At 41.4% G+C, this 15,088-nt stretch overlaps 2 long non-coding RNA genes across 3 annotated transcripts; one reads left to right on the forward strand and one right to left on the reverse strand.

The window, feature by feature from the left end:
• Positions 1-7,148: 7,148 nt before the first annotated feature.
• On the reverse strand, positions 7,149-14,879 carry LOC107208552. Of its 2 annotated transcripts, none has more exons than XR_001523252.3 (2): positions 14,221-14,879; positions 7,149-7,720 (listed from the first exon to the last, which is right to left on the reverse strand). It is a non-coding gene; the product is annotated as an uncharacterized LOC107208552 (long non-coding RNA). The 2 variants fall into 2 exon arrangements; XR_004498478.1 differs by having other exon boundaries at positions 14,551-14,878.
• On the forward strand, positions 7,714-13,728 carry LOC117244769. Its single transcript, XR_004498474.1, has 2 exons — positions 7,714-12,402; positions 12,544-13,728. It is a non-coding gene; the product is annotated as an uncharacterized LOC117244769 (long non-coding RNA).
• Positions 14,880-15,088: the final 209 nt, after the last annotated feature.

A 15,088-nucleotide genomic window follows, 5' to 3' on the forward strand; every position in this document is an offset into this window, starting at 1 on the left:
GATGAAAAATGTTTCATGTTCTAATATATAGTGATTTATATTCTGAATTAGATGTTGTGTTCAGAACTTTCCTACATATCTTTAAGTAGTTTTGAAAGGTTTGAACTAAAATTTAAACATTTCTGTTCTTGATTTCAGTTTACCACTCAGAAATTATTTTTAAAATGGAATTTTTATCTCAAGCTCTTTAATTAAAAAACCCAAACACCCGAGTACCAGCAGTATTGAACTATTGCAGAAGTATAGCAGAGAGGCAGCCTTAGTATTTACTAGAGTAGGTAAAATTCCTCTTTGTTTGCCTAAATAGAGCAACTTAGGGGCCAACTCAAGCAAAAAATTGAAGAGGCATCTTCACAAAGGCTACAAACAGCAGATGACATCTGGCTTTCTCTTCCATAAAAGGCAGGCAGTAATGAACATGAACAGGATTCACTTCCTCGTCATTGGCAGGTATAAAGCCTTTTGAACCTGTTTCCAAAACTGTCCGTAGTGCAAGAAGTGTGTTTGATGTATGTAAACACAGAGACATGCCACAGCAATGATTAAGGGATTAGAGGAAAAGGGTCAGGAGGATAAGAGAAGGTTATTACAAGCATAAGGGTGTATTCATGACACCAGCATACACTGTGGTTCTTCTGGAAGTTTCCAGTCTACACCAGACTATACAGAGCTTTCTGCAGGATTTAAGTGTGCCCAGCACTTGTTCTCTGCTTGAGGTTAGTAAGATGGAAAATCCTGTGTGTATTCCTTGTTGTAATGACCTGTTTGTATACAGATGGGCTTTCAAGTTATGGAAATGACCTGTGACTTATGAAATAGCCTCTTCCTGTTTGCAATAATGCAATGAAATATTGAGTCATCTCTGATCCTTGAGCCTTCCCTGTACAAACTCTTTGTTGTTTGTGACCTGTCCTCTGGGATATGGATTGATGCTAGTGGACAACTGTTTTCACTTGAACTGGTCTCAGTTTTACCAGTTTTGGATTAATTATTGCTCTTTCCTAGGGAAAAGGTTGATCCACATCACTGATGATTTGAATTGTAATAATTTACTGAAAGATTACCTGTGTATAGTTAGGTTTAAATTAATGAATTCTTGATTTAGGGGATGACTGCATTTACTGTGTGTAGCTAACTGTCCTCCCACAGAGTAATGAGTCCAGGATTCCACAAAGTACTGGATTCACATGGAAAGTACATACTGTAATGCTCCACCAGATTATATTTCACTGCCCTAATGCCAGTGAAATCTCAGCAATATGACATCTGACCCTTCAAGGGAAGAAATAGAGTAGGTGCCTGAAAACATAACACGAAATCTTTTGTGCGGTATTTCATTGGGTATTTTATCCTTTCTTTACAGAATATATCTAGGCTTAGGTAGAGCAGGTTGGATGGCCCTCACAGTGGTTAATTTTAGTTTAATTTTTACATAATGTCTTGGCTGAAGAGCTTCATTTCTAGTGGCTGTGCGGACTGCTGGGTGTGCTGCCAAATAGCTGGAGATTGCAGAATGGTGTTGTTGTTAATATGCTTCTGCCAGAGAGACATTCCTGTTCATCTCTGAGACAGCGTCATAAATCACTTACTGGTCCTGCCCATCGCTGGACCCAGTGGGAACTCAAGCATAATGTATATGCCAGTTTACTGCCACCGTGCCTTCCTAGAAGCTGCTCATTTTAGCTGTTATCCTACAAAGAGGGAGGAGAGAAGGTGGAACAAGCCAGATAAAACAGCCAACAGTTTTCCAGGTTTGAAATGCAATGTCTTTAAATATTGACAACTGACAGTTGCGACATCAAGGCACAAAATTTTGCAGTCTTTGACAAGTTAAATACAGATGCAACATGAGGCATTTTCTTGTGGAACATTTTAATGGCTATTCTTGGTTTTCCCAGTGAGGTCTTACTTTCATAGAGCAGAGATTTGTCACCAGTTAATTGATTTGTCTTAACTTTCTGCCAAAATCAACAAGGAAGGAATTGACAGGATGGACTTTGGAAACAGGGGAGTTGTGACATGTTTGAAGAGAACACATGCTCAGAGGAGGGTCTACTTCCCTTTCAAATAGCAAAACAAGCTCTGCTCTTTCCTGCATGTATCTTGTCTCTGCCTTGCAGCAGTGCCACAGAGATGCTTCATCTTGTGAGAAGGCAAGGGAAAGAGATTTACTGAAGAACAGCCTTGCACATGCTATTGCAACTTCAGTCATTCTATTGAGTTGAGCTAAGGCAAGTATTAAAGCAAGTTGAGACTGTAAGGATCAGAAGTCTCTGCAATTATTACAGGGTCTGTTTTTCTACTGACATGCTGCAGCTTCTATGACAAAGGAAAGAAATACATATTGGTACAACAGTACAGAAAAATATCACCCTGCTGCCTGGTCATGGGTGACATGGGGCAGACATGTCAATCTCCTGAGAGAAATCAACAGTGCAAATCTTAGGTGGTTGAAAACTGCCATTTTTTTTAATACTGAAAGATCAAACAGTGGAAGATGTGAGACAGTGCCCAGAGAAGTTCTATCTTTCAGAAATGTAACTGAACACAAGTAGCCAGAGGTTCAAGAACTAACTTAAAACAGATGATATCACTTCTCTTCCCATTCTTCTCCTCACCCTTCTGTGAAACACTACAACCAAAACCAACAGCACACCATGTCTTCCCAAGCCTCAATATTCACTCACACATAAAGAAGTGAAGCTTTTTAAAATCCCCTTGACAACTGGTACAAAGAAAACTGTTTAGCTATGAGTGGAATGTCCTCTTATAGCCTTGTGTTTTTTAGGCCAAAAGCTAACAAGTTGAGCTATGAGCTCCTATTACTACTTCTGTTCCTCCACAGTAAGGATCTGGAGTGCTTTAAAAATGCTGAGAGCATGACAGTGATTGACAAGAAAATAAGGAATGTAAGGACGTACTGTGCTTTTTAAAATTTTAATTATTTTTGTAAAACAAAACTGATAGTGATGGAGGTCCTGCATTTGCAATTTGAACCAGGAACCACGGCTGTTTTCTCAACCATGACCCTTACACACTGCCTTGCACCCTTATATAGGATCACCTAATTTGGTAAAATCCCAGAGTAACTTTAGGGAGGAAGATCCTAAGAAATTAAACAGTTGCTTGAACCATTCATGTTTTAACTTTTCCTCAGTGAAAGCATGTCTTAATTTCAGTGTGCGCAGTGCGTGTGTGAGGCTCTTTCCATCATTTTTATTACTGGATGTGTGCAGTGATGGATCTCCAAGCATATGGATTTGGTTCCAGTTCACTGTGGGCATATGACCACCTTGCCATTGAATTGTGTCTGGTATGGAGTTCATATGCGTTTTTTAACAGTTGGTAGCTGATACCTAATCTGACATGAAGTGACAATGGGACAGAGTACAGTAGTTGTAATCACATTAAGTGTGTCAGTAAGAAATCAATAAAATATTAGAGAAATTTTAACTGACAGCATGAATGAAAGCTGGATCTGCACCTTGGGTAGCAGGTTATGGTATAACTGGTCCGATGCCAAGGGCCCTAATATTGGATTTATTGTGTCATTAAGCCATGGCCAGAGAGGGGGAGGAGGAGGCTGAACTGTTTCTCTTACAGTTGCTAAAAAAGGAAAACACTGCCACTGGTATGTTCTTCTCAGTGAAAAAGCCAGTGCTGTGTGAAAACTGCTGTTGGAGATGATTTAACCATCATCTGTATGCATGTTAAATCTTCAAAATACTCTGTAACTGCATAGAGATGGGAAAAACAGTGTGAAACTGCTAACATGTAAAAGCAGGGAGATGTAAGGATGTGTTACAAGCATTCGTATAACTGCACTTATTGAACTGAGCTTGTACAGTTCTTATCTGCTTGGATCATTTAACTGGCCAAAGATCAAAATGTACTCTTAGTATTCCACAGACACCTATGCCTAGTAATGACAGGGTCCTCCAGTGACATGTGAACTATGTTAAAATGTTAGCTAAATAATAGCTGGGTGTTTTTCTGGTCAAAAGAAAACTAGACCTTCATTAAATTACAAGATAAGCTTAAAAAAAATTACTTTTTTCATTATGTGACCTGGTTCTCTGCTGTGGTTACTCGGTAACTGAATAATTTAGATCTGCTAATTTATTGACTTAACTGAAAACACAGCCTAAATCATCTAAAACGTAGATCACAGCTTTGTTTTTCATCAGTCTGTTGAAATTTTAAGTAAATTAGGTAAATGTGCTTTGTGAGATTCATGCATACATGGGGCATGAGATGTGCTTACTTCATCAGCTCACAAGCTGGGTCACAGTATGTGAGAGAAAACAGCTCTGGGGTGGAATCACCAGCCTCTCGCACCCATCTCCACAGTGACTACCTACATCCCTTGCATTACACAGGCTCTACATCCCCAATAAAGTGACCACAAGAGATTGCTATCTTGCAATACTGACAATGCAGTTGTTTATATAGTGTATAAACATGCTTGTGCACTCTGGATGCATTAACATGCCTTCATTTACCCGCATAAGTCAACACAAGACACAAAATTGCCAGATGTCTTCACCTCTAATGAACACCTACGTGGACACACAGCTGCTTTGGAACAGGACAAAGCAGGCACTTAGAGAGCCTCTAAACCGACTGCCACAGGGCAAAGCATCCCCAGCCATGGGCCTCCTTCTGCAGCTTGCAGGGGGAGTACCCGCTCTCCTCATGTGCACTATCTACTGTGTTCCCTGGAACATGGTGTGTAACAAAACATACAGGCTGTTGTTTTGGCACCAGGGAAGATGCTGCCTCTGTCTTGGATGCTCCAGCTGTGGTGGGAACCCTGGAATGGGTTCTTTGCTTTTCTTTGGTGCAGTTAAGCATGATCAGTTGAGTGAACCACTTTAAGGACAGGATGGACAGCGAGAAGGGTTTGGGATAAAGAACCTAAATTAACAACAAGTTAATTTAGAAACTTTCTGTTCTGAATAACTTCAACAGTTCTCTGTTGTTATTGTTGGGGTTTTTAAAAAGTATTCCTTTATGTTTAAAAAAATCTGATTGCTGGAGAGCTTTGTGTTTTGGGATGTCTACTTCATGGGAAAATTGGAGGTAAGTCTGCCTCAAAGATCTGCTGACTCCACTAGAGTGCTAATATAATTATATATATGTTTATTACCTCCGAAATGAGGAGGTGCCTGCTTTAAGGTATATTGCAGGATTATAATGTAGTTAATTGCTGGAGATGCTGTTCCTCTGCCCTGTGCTTAGTGGATTTGCACTTAGTAGATTTGAAAGCTTACATGATGAGAGCAAAATGCCAAACATGAAGATTTGAATGTAAACCCACTGCTAAACTTTGGCCTGGAAGCATCAAGTTGTTCTTCTGATCATTCTCAAGTACAGGTGAGTACAGAGGTAAAGAGTAATAAAAGGGCAAGGCAAAAGAAAAGGACTCATAAAGCACCTCAGTAGAGCTACCCTGTTGGCCTGTATCAATGAGTCTGAGTTTTGCCCTTTTAAATGCTTGTGCTTTTGCACACTTTGCACCATGGGCCCTTTATAAAAGATGCAGAGCTTGAACAAGGCATATTTGCAGCTCCTCTACCTATTTATAAGCTGGTGTGTACACTTTTCAGGGTTTCACATGGTGTGAGTGAAACAAATTTATTCCTGATGGAAGCGGCAAGGGGAAAGGGCAAAAGGAGAAGCCATAATTTCTGCTATCAGGAAGAAAATGGAGATAGAGAAAATCTAAGATTTTATTTGAGCAACCTACTAATGTGTCTGCTTGCTACTGTATATCACCAGCTCATCAGCATGTATATATTCTGCTTATTCACTGTATTTACTGGGTGACTGGATAATTCTGCAAATTTATTGGCTTCACTGAAATTGCAACCTAAATCATATAAAATGTGGGGTAAATACATATAAGGATTATTGTGGGTTGGTTTTATTATGGGGCTAGAGTGTGTCTCTTTTCACAGCACTGAAGTGGTTAATTACACACAGAAACACATAACTTTTACCTTTGTCTCCATGTGTTTAAAAATATGCTAAGGTGCCCTAACACTGTTTTGTCACATATAAACCCAGCTCAAAGCAATAACTCAAAGCAATAATTGACTGTGACGAGGCCAGTAACCTGTCCCAATTCTATCTCACTTGGCACATCTCCAAATGTTGATTCTCATGGTACATCCCAATGTACATCCAATATACATCCAGCTGCTCCCAGTACAAATTTTCTAAGTTCATTATGGATTGTTTATGATCGACAGTATTTACTGTTTGTAGATTTTGAACACAGTGCTGTAAATAAATAGGGATATTAGGCAGCTGTATGTTCCTACACTATGCAAATAAACTGTAGCTGGAGGTTTTTCCTACTAGCAAGTTGGGCAAACAGATTGTAAAAGCAGTTGGGAATTAGCCCAGGACTTTTATGATGGTTGTGAGGAAGTACATTGTGAGTACTTCTGTAATCACTCCATTTAGGTCAGCCAGTGAATTGTTCTGCCATAGAGTCTACGGAGTCCTCAAAATGGCTGCACTTAGTTTGGCATTTACTGAGGGACAGGCAAGGACTTTAGGCATGGCCAGTATGCCAAGAAGTCATCATGCTCATATCGCTTTGTCTCAGAGTCTTGGGGAATGGGCTGGCAGGCACAGATCTGCAGCAGGACCTGTCCTTCAAGGCTGTAATTTCTGTCCTCTCCACGTCCCCCACACCAGTGTGCCACCATTGTACTGATGTGATTTGATGAGCAGGGTCTACCTACACCTTTGATGAAAGAAATTCATTTAGACCTTGTTTGGGACCCCTTGGGCAGGGTCTGCAGGGATGCTGTGACTTTAGCCTCATCCCACCCACTGCCAGCCACTTTCCACCTCCCCAAAACCTCTGCAGCAAGGCCAAGGAAGCTTTCCTTTTCAGTATACTGAAGTGATTGCTCACTCAGGATGTTTTTTCCAAGAACCATGGCTGGTGGCATCTGTATGCAACTACAAAGCTCTGGGGATCCTCTGGAGATGGATGCAGGCAGGGTATCCCAGCATAGAAGTCCTTAAGAGCAGCGTAAAATGTCTACAGTCATTATGTCCTTCTGTTTATTCTGACCCTGTACAAGATGAAGCTATGTGTCATATGCTTAATATTAAATGGACTGAACAGGTTTCTCTTTAATTCTTTTAATCTTCTTACAAGATACAAAATAGGCTTAAGTCAAAACTGTTCCTTAATGTAAAGGGTTGAAGGGGGTGGTTGCTTGCTTGGCTGTGTTGTGATGATGACAGCTGTCCCCTAGAAGGATTTGGCTTGTCGAGCACTGAGACTACTCTCCCGAGCAGGTTTATGCCTTCTTGCATAAAGGTTTCCATAAAGATTTCTGGGAAACAATTGCACGCATAGCAAAGGAAGAGTCAGAATGTAGTTAAACCTCCCAGCCCACACACAGTAACAGGAAAATCCTGTTTGAAGAATCAGGGAAGAGCCTTTTCTGGATAACAAGAGATAATATGCTGATAATGCTGCAGTCCCCCCACCCTCTATGTGGTTATCCCCGTAGTGGAGTCCAGCCCACCGTGGTTTGATATTTTTCAGGGTCTGTCCAGGGTGGGAAAAGGAGAGAAGAGGTTCTAGGAAGTGTTTCTGCAGTTAAGCGAGCAACAATTGTATTTTAATGAACTCGGGGGCGCTGCAAGAATAATCTGTTTTCCGATCCATGCATGGGTTTTCTTGTCCAGGCTGAAAGGGAAGAGATAGGTTAATAGGGAGATGCATAACATTGCAAGCTATCCAGCATGGGAGTTGGAAAAGAGAGGGAGGGTGCCTGTTTTGTCTCCTACTCAAGGTTCTGTGGGTGTTAAATGTTGCTGGAACCACAGCTGTGTTAAGTAAGAGTTAAAGCACCATCCCAAGACCAGATTTACTCTTCTCAAGAGAAAGGCTGGAAACCTTCTGCGAGACAATACATACAAAAAGATTTGCATTACCATAAAAAACTATTGTTGGGCTAGCAGTGTAATCTGAACCCCAAAAATGGACACCTTCAGCCAAATGGAAGATTTTTAGCCTAGAATCACAACAGTTCTTCCCAGAAAAATGCCCTGGGGAGCAGTATAAAATTCAATTCAATTAGAAGGTGCTTCCTTCTAATCTAAACAAAGAAGTAAAAAGAAAGACACCACCTACCTTATCTATTGATTTTGGGAAAACTACTTTGCACCTCACTGCCAAACTGAGCATTTGCTGATGGACAGGGTTATTTTGTTAAAAGATAAATGGGAGCTTTCCTTTTAATTGCAAAACACCAACCAAACAAAAAACCCCACAAATAAACATTTTTTAAAATGTCTTGCAAATCTTTGCCAACATTTCAATTTCTATTTTTTTTTTCACAATAGATAACAAAGGCATTAGTAATTGCCAACATTGATTTATCTGAAAAACATCATATCAAACCAGTAGCAAACCTTACATGGGTAAACAGATTCTTGGAGAGGAAAAAAACATTGAAAATGTCCACTTGAACAGGGCTTTTGCTTGACATAACAGTCCCATAAGCAAAGGAGCTACAACTTCTAAAGGGGTGCAAAACTGGTTGTGTAACTGTTCTCAGAAAATATTTATCAGTGATTCACTGTCAGAGCAGAGTGATGTGCACCTACAGGCATCCATCACAGGTCTGCTTCCATAAAGACATAAGGGAATAGCTCTTCCTCTTCAGAGCTTGACGGTCTTTTTTATTCCCAATTGATCTTCACAGTGTTAGTACAAAGATCAGATGCTCCTCTGTTAGTCAAGTCCTTGCTCACTGTGAGCACTGTCTCCACACAGTGATGCAGGCTGCAAATTCATTATATAAATCAATTCCAGCATGTCTAGTGGGTTACTGTGTGTAACTTCAATACCATCAATAAGAAGTAGGATCTGATTGTTTTGGGCTTTGGAACTTTCAAATTAAAGGCCAGCTACCTTCAGTTCCTTCAATTTGGAGTAGATAAGGAGTTACTTGTAAGTATTTGGAAAATAACAAGGAGAGGAGTAGCAGCTACCATGGATTCATCAGGTATAAATTATATCTAGTAGAAATTGCAATCAGATTTATTTTTATGATAGACTAACAAGACTCATAAAAAGCAAAAAGTTGTAGATATCGTCAGATATGGGGACTTGAGTGAGATTTTTGTCATCATGCATGTTCGTAAAGAAACTAACTGAAACCCATACATGCCCAGTACAAATCTGGTTTCATAGAGTTTCAGCACAGAAAGGTGGCTACAGGAGTCTATCCAAGTTTTTTCAATGTTTCACTAACAATGCAGATGATGGAATAAAAAATGCACGTCTGAAGGTTACTGATAGTGCAAAACTGGGATGGCCACAGTTACAATGAAGGATGGATTTCAATTTCAAAACAAACTTGACAACCAGAGCAATGTTTTCAGGACTGCAACTCAATAGGGACCAGCACAAAGTCGGACACTAAGGTATGAACAATCAGACACACATGTTGAGTAGAGGATGGTGAGCAGCTGGTTTTCCCAACGGGATTTGCAAAGTAAAAAGAATCACCTTCCATAACCTGCCATACTTTGCACCTGTTGTCTCTACAACCCCACATATATATACAGCTACATACACACCCCCATACCAGCCACTGTGAGAAAATCAACTCTATTCCTGCCAAAACCAGCACACACTTAAGTGTTAAAGGACTTATTATCAGACCACACTGTAACGCAAAAAAAAAAAAAAAAAAAAAAAAAAAAAAAAAAAGCCCATGATTGAGCAGAGGCTAGGCTAGCTGCAGCCACATTAAACACTAAAACAACCCAAATACTGTTTAACTACATGGAACTTACAAAATTCTTGGGCAAATTCTTCTTGTGAAAGATGGATGAGACATCGGCTCACCCAAACACTATCTATCCAATAGTCATTGACATTTATCCCATAATACTTGACATCTGTCCTCTATTTGTTGACATTCTTCCCACATTCATTGAAAATAGTTGTAAAAGGGGATGTTGTTGTAGAGGAAGGAAGAGTTGAACTCTCAGAACTGAACAGCAGAAGTGTGATTGAGAAGGGGATGGATTAAATACTGGACAGATAGTTTGCATAGATGGAAGAAGTCAGAGTGATAAGGGTTTACAGAGGGAATCCTCTTGAATTTGTGTGTGGAAGCAGCACTTCAGTTCTCCAGCTTAATGCTGAGTTTTAACAAGCACTTGCAGTGCCCTGCATAAGCAGAGCCTCAACATTGTGAGTCCCTCACTGCTATGGGTACCCAGTCCTATCTGTGCCGACAGCTGCTCATGGGAAGAGAGAGCCAGGCAGATCTGAAACACCAGGGAATCCTTTCCAGGTTAATTCCATGGTGTTACGTGACTGCATGCTCTATCAGTGAGAAAGCCAGCTGCCTCCTTGGCGGCTGTACTGCACGAGGGATAGCTGGGGGAGTGTGATGGCATGTGATAGGAGCAGGTTTAGTTAAACCAGGAACCTTTCCTCTTATCTTTCTGAAAAACAGTTGACAAAGAGGCTTGCTGGGGTTGCCCTTCTCAAAAAAAACCCCACCAAAATTAGTCTCTGAAGCAAAATGCTTCCAAGATATAGTCTACTCTAGTAAACATCCCTTTAACTCTCTAGACACTAGTTCCAGCTAATTGCAGCTACTTTCCTTAGAGCTGCCAGCCTGTTTGTAAGGAAGGCACAGAGAGCTGGCCAGCAGAAATGTGAATTATTAATGTTCTTGCTGAAAGCATGAGTCTTGTCTTGTCACTAGAGCCTTGCTTGATTTAATGGATCTGCAGAGACAGTTTCTGTAGTAACCCAGAACCTTGCCCAGCAAAATGTCACCCAGCTAACACAGAACGGTAATAAATATCTGTCTGGGTAGCTGAAGATGACACAGATGTGACAGAGTAAAATATATCTGAGTTTTGAGTGCTCCAGTCTCTCAAGACCGACCAAGATGTCATTTCAGAAGGTGAGCCAGTGGCATGTCAACTCAGGGACCAGTAACAATCTCCAGCATGGGGTTTCTAAAGATTACACAAACTTTCCTGGGAAGGCAGCAAGTCTTTAGCACCAGGAACACAAGGAAAAAAAGCCTGGGTCAGACTTTTAGTGGTAGCCCACACAGTTAAAGTCAGTGTAAATAAATATGTGCTTCACAAAACTTACTGTCACATCTTTGGGCGCCATGTCCAGATACCAAATACTGAGTTTGATAATACTGTCCAAAATATTTCAGAGATCTTTTAATTGCCATGGTATTTAGTATAGATCGACAAAGACAGGAATACATTGATTCAAGAGTTTCTTTGCTATCTATCCTTAGTCTTTGATCTTGGCTCATTACTGTTTGAGGTCTGTCTGCCTTCCTGTAAAGATGAACCCATCACAATGAAAATGTTACAGAGATTACAAGCTGCCAGGACTATCTTGAAAAGCTTTGAAAGGCAATACAGGTTGGTACATTGTCTAGACACACTAAACATTTTCCACTATGTGTCTATTTGAACTTTTCCTAATTATCAACCCATCTTTTACTAAATATGTTTATCATGTCTTAAGTATTTTTGAGGATATGAAGCCCAAAACATATTAATAAAGTTACAATACCTAGAATTTTGAAAATTAAAGAAATGTTAGTAGATGGTTTCTTCATCTGCATCTCCAATGTAGCTGTAACTGCATTACATCTCCAGATGCATCTCCAACTCAGCTGTACTCACCGGAAAAGTAAACTGCATTTTTTTGTGCTTCCACAGATCTGCCATTCCAGCATTTCCTACGTTTTGACTTTATGAACAAAACTAGGCTTTCCGCATTCAGAACAACCTAGGTGCTAAGCTCTAAACAGGAGATAATCCAGTTATAAAAAGCCTGTGGTTATTTGGACAGAGGTCACCAAGGTACAACTCTAAAGGTGAATAAAAGTGAGGGAAGCTGCCTGACACCTATGCAACCTGGACAAGGAGTAATCTGGCTGGCAGACAACAGAGACTCGGTTTATATTTAAAAGTTTTGCTGATTTAGCAATAGCAGGATGTAACAACATTCACCAGTCAATACAGCTTTGCTGGCAAAAACCCACAGGTGTGGTTTCAACAGCAAAACATCCTTTCAGCTCTGATATAAGCAAGAGATAGTTATTAAAACAATTTAAATTGGATCCTGTATCTAGGATAGTGTACCAGGTCTGCAGCTACATTGGCAAATTTTCTAGTCAAAGCCGTTCCAGAGATCAGCTGCTGGAGAGCACGAGACTGATGACAGCGGAGCTGCTGTGGAAGCTTGAGCAGGGTATAAAGCTTTGCACCCTCACCCTCTGGGAGGCCCACATAGAAACACAGCCTGCTTCCTTAAGAGAATCTTGGCTGAAGAACAAAGGACTTCAGCTCATACACGGAGGGGTAATTTACATCTCATTAAACCAATATTTAAAAATCGACACTGTGTTCATTTCATTAGAGTCTGTGTTTTCCTCTTTCAGACGTGTCAAAAAGGATGCATTTTCAATTTTATTTTATTATATTTTTTTTTCACTTTTCCAGGATGAAAAGCAGCAAGAACACTTCTGGGTGCCTAGATTCCCTCCCCCACCGCCCCCCCTTCTATAGCTATAAAACAGTTTAAAGGAATTTTATAAAACTTCCTAAGAAAATTAATCTCATAACATAAACACATAAACACAAGCATGACTACTCTCAACTGTAGATGTTTTGGGATGTAATAAATTCTTGGAAGGTGTTTTATCTTGATATGTTTTCTTATGTATTACTATAATTTCATGGCTAACCATCAAAACTTCCTTAATCATCAATTGCTGGTGATCCTCAAGTCAAGTGTGCTATATGTGGGTCTAGGTTAGAGGCTTTCTAGAGGGTTTTATACCAGCAAAACCTATAGCTGCATCTATAAAAAACCCTCAAATGACCCAAATATCCAAACTTTATCTGACAGCTATGTCAACTGTGATAAGAAGCAGTGAAATACAGCTGCACCAGAGGCACTTCTAGGTGATGCTTTTAGCAAAGCTATGCTTTTGATAGGAGGCTCAATAACACATATATGAAGTATGCTTTTGTAGCCATAGAGAAACCCACACTCTGTGCATACTGCTGGTACAAAAAAATTCCTGCAATAATAAACATAAGTAACATAAATAATAAAGAATTCCGTAATAATGATCAACTTTTCATTAAAGAGCCCGACGATAGACTCAATGGGTATTCTTGTGCCACTCTTACTGAGCTGTTTCAGAAGTCCCTTAGAGCACGGAGTGTTCCCACGACTCCTCGGCTCACGGGGGCCCCACGATCAACCTCTCACTACCAACTTGGTGAGGTACCACCGGCTGCACATGAAGACTGCGAAAGGCAAACTTGTGTAATACTACACTAAAACATGAGATCTGCTCGGGCACGTTGGGTGTACTCGACCTCAGGAAGACTCTGCGTTCTGGAGGCAGCACACTGCTTCGCCTCATATCGGGCTCGGTATTTTCCTTATTAGTGAACAGCAAACCTGCTTTTGAGGGTGGCCTTGGACCACATGGTATCCTCATCAAGGCTGTTTTATTCCTATTATTGGTTTTGCTCCTGTAATTAACAGGAACGAGCATTCTCACTTACAAACACGTACTTTGGAGGAGGAGCTAGATTTCCCCACCCCCACATTTTTCCCCTAGCAGCAGAACAGTGCGTTCTGTTTTTGCTGAATAAACTGGCTATACGTTATGGGTTGATTCCTGGTGTGTCACTAATATTCTTCATAGACAGTGTGTCTTCAAACAGCTGGCTAATATTTACTCTGAGAAAAGGTTTTGCGATCCCAGCTTTGGTCAGCCAGGGACGGAAACTTTTTTTTTTTTTTCTTATCTTGTGGTGACACACTGTAAAGGCGTAGTGGCGTGTTCAAAGTACAGGGTTTTGAGGCTTACAGGAACAAACATGAACACGCAATTCAACAGGCAAATGGAAGATGCCGTTGCATTTCTTCTTCCCTCCTTCTCTGTTTTTCATAAAGGGCATACAAACATGAACACAGAAACGAATTAACGAATTTTTTTTTTGCCACATAAAACAAGAGCAATTCTTGTCAATTGAAATGTTCCAGGTTTACGTTTTTACTATCTTTCTACTGTATTTGCAAAATATATATATGTGTGTATGTACATATATATATAATTTACACTTTAAACACGATCCCACATGATGTGTTTTACGTACTGTATTTTAATGAAGCTTTCACCCCTTGCCTGGTTTCAAATGCTGACAGTTCTCCAGTTACCAAGGAATATGAAGTGTGGGGGGAAGGAACGGCTACATCTGAAAATGCTTTGCAAGCAACTTCACTCCCAAGAGACACCTTTGGGCAAACCTCATAAACAAGAAAAGGCAGGTTTTGTTACTTTTCTCTCGCTCCCACTACTCCTAGCTCTCTCCTGCGGCTCCTGGCTCTGTGTAGACCTGGAAACACTGGTGCGAGGGGGACCGGTTTAAAGGATGACATCAAAGAAACAGGGAAGGCAGGGGCGCTTGCCGAGGTAAACGACTCACAAAATCAAGGGATTGCCAGGTTGGAAGGGACCTCTGGAGACCACCTATTCCAACCCCCGCACCACGACAGGATCACTTAGAGCAGGTGACACAGGAACGCGTCCAGGTGGGTTTGGAATGTCTCCAGACAGGGAGATTCCACAAACCTCCCAGGGCAGCCTGGCACCCTCAACGTAAAGAAAGTTCTTCCTCATGCTGAGATGGAACTTCTGGTTTTACTTAAGGCCACTGCTCCTCGGCCGGTCACTTCCCAGACAGCAGGAAAAACCCAGCGCCCCTGGGAGCGGCCGCTCCCGCCCCTCCTTGTGTGGGGGCTGTGGGGGCAGAGCCAGCGGAGGGCGGGGCGGGCCCGGAGGGAGGCGGGGCTGCACCGAGCACCAATCAGCGCTCGGGGCAGCGCGGGAAGGCGGGAGGAAGCGGTGGGGCAGGACGGGAGACGCGGCCAATGGCGAGTCGGGACGCGCGTGCGAGAGCGGGACTTGGGTGCAGGAGCCCGTCAGCGGTGAGGAAGGGCGGTGCCAGCCAATCGGAGGCCGCT

The sequence above is a fragment of the Parus major genome, chromosome 1 (genome assembly GCF_001522545.3).
Source record: "Parus major isolate Abel chromosome 1, Parus_major1.1, whole genome shotgun sequence".
Taxonomy (NCBI): domain Eukaryota; kingdom Metazoa; phylum Chordata; class Aves; order Passeriformes; family Paridae; genus Parus; species Parus major.